The following is a 5,823-nucleotide window of genomic DNA, read 5'->3' on the forward strand; positions in this document are numbered from 1 at the left end:
ACAATTTTCTTCTCTCTTTTTAGGTCATTTTGCAATTGTTCATTTTGCATCTTTAGTGTGGAGATCTCAATATCCTTGATATTCAATTCATGATGTGCATTCATCATCTAGCTTAGGGTGTCTAGCTGCATGTTTGAAATTCTTGCAAGCTCAATTAACTTTTCTTCTAGTCTATTGGAAAGGTTTCTCTTGTCTTCTTCTAACACAGCCTTGCTTCAATGGCTCTTTTCTTTTGTTTAGTTACTTCACAAAGCATCATGGCTTGAGATTCTTGTTCAATCTTGAGTGTTCTGATTTCTTCTACTTGAGTTCTATTTTTCTCCATTAGGTCTACTATTGTTGCATCAAACTCTTTGGAATCTCCATTTGCAAAAAAAATTGAGGTGTCAATCTCCTTGTATTGTGTATCATTCTCAGCTATGGTGATGTCTCTTCCTCTCTTTAAGGATTTTCTCAAATCTTCTCTGGCTTCTTCCAAAGTGTGTAGAGCAAGTTGTACATCAATCACTTGATTCTCTATGATCTTCCCAAGTTTGTAGACTTCCATTTCTAGATCTTCTCTCCAACCTATAAGGCTCTTCTAAGAACTTGGATCTGATACTAATTGTTGGGATTTACAAGTGGGAAGGTTTACTTCTAAGAGCAAGGGTGAATAAAAAGTAACTAACTTTAACCCTTTAAAAACATTTTAGATGAGATCATTCACATGCATTTAACATATCTACTTAACATGAAAAATAAAGGCATGCATGAAAATAGATAACACAAGATTTTGGTAACCCAAAAACCCTCCAAAATAAGAAGGTAAAAATGGGGTGGGAATGACACCCACAAATTATCACTGCAGCAATATGTAACTATTTAAGGTTACAAAGATTGACCACTTCCAATGGTTTTCCCTATAAAAGGCCTATCCTATTAAAGACTTTACACTCTGTTAAAAGTGACCTAGTTAGAGGATTTACAAACACTCACTTGAAATGTTACCCTGTTAAAGGATTTAGCACCTTGTTGAAAGGCTTACAACATTGCTATTAGACCAACCTATCATCATAGGATTTTCATTCCTAATACAATGGCTAGAGAGTATTAGAAAGTCTTGACCTGATGACTTGCAATCTTCAATTGCTAATTCTAGATCCTTGTTTTGCTATATTAGTTATGATCCTTCCTGATTTAATATGTCTCTCCTCAAAATGTTGATGCTCTATTCTAAACAACTAGATTCTACAATGTTGCTCTTCCCTTTCTAAGTCTTTACACCACTCTGTACTTCACTAGCATTCTCCCATAAACTCTTACTCATTCATGCACATAATGGGGTTTTGTCCTTCTTTTAAAGGCTTCAAAGACTTAGGGTTAGGTGTGAATCTACGATCAATATTCATCCTTCTTTTCCCACTCAATTCTTTCACTTTTCCTATTGGTTGCATGCTTTCTCCATTTTTCTTATTGGTTGCATGTTGATTACATAAGGAATGCAAAAGATTTGATCTTATCTTCAAGATCCTTCAAGATTCATCTTGAGTTGGCTAAAAAATGGTTTACATCTGAGTTTGTGAAGGCACAAACTCATATGTTGATTCTATGTTACTTAGCGCTTACTAGTTGTTGATGCTCGGTACATACATGAATTCTATCTCACTCAACTCCTATAGTAATTCTATTTAGCTCAGCATTTATACTTTTCTTGGCACCTATAGTGACTCAACATCACTTATCACTTGACACTTGAATCTTACTCAGCACCTGAAGTTCACTCGATAACTATTGAATCTCTGGCTTGACACATACTATAGCTTGGCATCTATATTATACTTGACATCATATTGAGAATTGGTTAAGTGTGTTGACACTCAATTGTCAAAATCAATCTAAAATGAACAGCTATCATTACTCAGTAAACACATAGAAAATGTTGTAACTCGATAAATACAGAGTGTGAATTACTTTTAATAGATCTTAAACATTAACTGTAATTAATTTTCAAGCATAAGAAAAATAACATGTACACATGAGACACTAGGATTTAAATTTAATGTGGAAACCCAATATGGGAAAAACCACCAATGTAACTAGTTACTATTTTTCACTCTTCTAAAGTGAGCCCTGTTAGGAGCCAACCCTGTTAAATATTACAAAACACATTGTTAGGTGTGACCTTATTAGAGGATTTAATCACCTTGTTAAGAGTGGCCTTGTGAGAGGTCTTAAAACAATTCAATGGAATTTCCACCTTGTTAGAGGATTTAAAATTGGTGGTTAAACCAACTCTGTTAAGAGATTTTAGATCACTGCTACAATGATTAGAGAGTAACAATGAAATGACCTGATTGTGATGCAACTGAATTATTGATTATAGATCTCTACTTTGGTTCATACTTGATCCTTCTTGATCGAATAATACTTTTTTGCTCCATAGGGATATCTACTTATCCTTCAAGTTTGCTCTCACTCTTTCCTTCTTAATTCAATCAACACACTTGCACACACTTTGAAAATCATAACTTGACCTTATATTTATATCATCTAGATTGTTAAGTCAGATCAATGCAAATTAGAATGACCATTAATCATTAAAATAGTCAGCTAGAACCAATACTTCAAATAATTAAGCTTCTCATGCCAAAACAACAAAATCCTTTATTAGCTAACCTTGCTCAATAAACATTGGTTCTGAAATGATTTACTATGTTAACCAACAGAAACTTGATTAACACTGTGAACTTGCAAAAATCCTTTGGTAACTGAGTGAACTCAGTTAGCACTAACTCTATCCAAATTTCTTTTGTTAACCATGTGAACTCAGTTAACACTTTTTTTCTACCATTATTTCCTTTGACGTTCGAGTGAGCTCAGTAGACAATGTCTTTGTAGTGTAATCTTTAGGAATGCTCAGTAGACAAGGAAAACTATCTTGCTGACCAAGTGAGCTCAATAAGCACTAAATGACAATTGATATGACATTTGTGTAACATCAAAGACAACACACAACTAGACAATTGTATCCAACAAGTTCTTCTTTTATGGATCTATCATCATGGATTATAGGGCATGTATGATCAAGAGGGAATGGAAGGATATGATCTTGATTTGGATGGGTTGATGGAAATGGATCTTGAGATGGAGTTGGTATGATGGTAGGATTTTGATATGGAGGGGATGGTGACTACTCTTTGGATGGGTTAAATGGTAAAAGTGGATCATTTAGGGGAATAATTGGGATGGTGGGATCTTCTTTTGTATCATGAGATATTGCAACATGGTTTTGGACAAGATATTGATAAGAATGGATTGGATTGGATGGTATAGTAGGAGAAGTATGAATGGTTTCTTTAAGTGAGGTAGATGGATGGGTAGGAGGTTTTGCAATGGGGATAGGTTGATGGGGGATGGACTCATTAAGTTTATTACATGGGATTTGGGTAATGTTAGGAGGAGGAGATGTAGATGGGATTTGGAGGGATTTGATGGATGGGAGGTAGGAAGTGGAATGCATTTGATAAGTGGGGTAGATGAAATATGGAGGGTAGTGATAAGATGATGTAAGAGGAATGATGGGTGTAGGAGATGAATTTTCTTTGGGTTTCCTTGTAAAATTCCTTGGAGATGTGTTTGTTGGACTAGGAAGAGTAAGGGGATTATGGTGATGCATTGTATAAATAGGATTGGTTGGAGGATTTGAAAAGTGGTTTGGAGGATATTGGGATGGTGGATTTGGACTAGGGATATAGCTACTAGAATTGTTTTGGAATGTTGGAGATTGGGATATGAAGGTGGAGGAAGATGGATATATGACTGATGTATAAGAGGAATATGTGGGCACAATATAAGAAGGAGATGTCGATGAGGAAAATAATGGATTTCCCTTGTCAAAGGCATGGTAAGGAGTACTAGTGGGTATTCAAGGAGGAATTTTGGAGTAGTTTGGAGGAATGTTTGGATTTTGGAGGATGTTGGGAGAAATATCTCTAAGGCTTTCAATATACCCATCACAGTCAACCAAATCTTCATAATCATTGGAATAGAATGGACTAGGAGAAAAGGTGGGATGACCAAACTCATCATAATAGGATTGTGACATTATGTTTTGGGGATGAAGGATGAATATAGAGGAATACAAAAATGTAGATTAGGATAAGTACATAAGCTCATATTTGGATTTGGATTAGGCTCATGATAGAAGGAAAGACTAACTCCAAAGGATATAGAAATAGTGGGGGGGGATGACTAAGAAGACTTAGCTATCTCAGGATAAGGAAGACTTGGAAGACTAGAATGATGTAAGAAAGGATGTGATTAGGATGACAATGTTTTTGGAAGTTGGATGAATCTTTGATGAGGCAGTGACCATGATAAGTATTCCTTTCATTTGGGTTGAATGATTTACAAATGGATAAAGTAGAGCAAACTAGAGTTAGGGTTGTTACGAATGGACTTGCTAAAACCAATCTCAAAGGACAAATCATTATCCCACCCTTGCGGTTTTGCATTCTTGCTAGTAAAAGATTGTGATTTCATGGTTGTGCAATTGTGAATATAGGGTGTTTTCAAGGTGTTTTAACATGAATTTTATTAGATGGCTAGGAGCATGCTTCCTAGTTGAGGATTTTGGTACCTGTAAACAATATTAAGAAACTAACTACATACAGAAAAAAGTGTAATATGTTAGTTTGGTTAGTTAACAAAATAAGTGCAAAAACATGATTAGAATGACTCAAATGTGTGGTCCCACCAGACATGCCAAAATGTATCACCTAATTTAGTATATGCAAATTGAATACTAATGATTAACAACAAGCATTCACAAAACTTAGAAGTAAGTAAACACTTATGATAAGATGAGGTGTACACCAAGAAGGAAGGCAAACCAAGAACGGTAGGCTCCTTAGGTGTAACCTATTATGGCATAGATATGTCTTTGATGGATAAGGGATGTGTGCTCAAGCTTCCAATGGATGGATGTTTTATCAAGTGTGTAGATGGGTGAGGGTTTTAACAATGGAGTTGTGAATGGATTTTAGAATTATGATGGTATTTTGGTAAATTTTAGGCTCTCAAAATAGCATGATAACTTTAGCATGGAAGTGGATGATGGATTTTGAGAGGGAAGGGCTTTATTTATAGGCCAAGGGGTAGTGAGATGGAGAGTCAGGATGCAAGGATGGAAGAATAGGGAGGGAGGGCTAGGATGCTTTGAAAGGGGGGCACATGGATTGTGCTTGTTTGTAGCCAATTAGGGAGTGACACTTGTCACAAGGAGGATGAGTGTGAGGGGATGGGAAAAATGGATGGTCAAAGGGAGTAATGAAGGGGGAAGAGTGTGTAAGAGGGATGTAAGAGGCATTAATGGCGTGTAAGAGGAATTAATGGCATATAAGAGCCATTAATTCTCTTGCATTGGGATGGAAGATAAAAAGGGAGACTTGTTGACTTTGGCTTGGGTTAGCAAGTCTTAACCTTTGCTTAAATCTGTGCACAAGTTTAGGAGGGGCATTAGGCTTAGCTTAGGAAGGGGTTTGGATGGGTAAGTTAGGTGGCTAAGTGAGATTTGTATGGGTGGATGGGTTGGATTAGGGGTAAAGATAGGGTTTAGGAATATTTTAGGGGTTAGGATGATTTATTAAATGATTTATTTAACAAATAGGGGGATGTGGGATTAAATTAAATAGATTTGAGGATTTATTTAATTTAATAGAGGAATAGGGTTATCGTTTGATTTTATCAATTAAACTATAGTTAATTTAATTAATTAATTAACTACAGGATGATGATTAGTTAATTAAATAATAAATATTTAATCAGTAATGTCCTAGGAGATAA

The sequence above is a fragment of the Cupressus sempervirens genome, chromosome 11 (genome assembly GCF_028749045.1).
Source record: "Cupressus sempervirens isolate cs-2001-9-10 chromosome 11, ASM2874904v1, whole genome shotgun sequence".
In the NCBI taxonomy this organism is placed as follows: domain Eukaryota; kingdom Viridiplantae; phylum Streptophyta; class Pinopsida; order Cupressales; family Cupressaceae; genus Cupressus; species Cupressus sempervirens.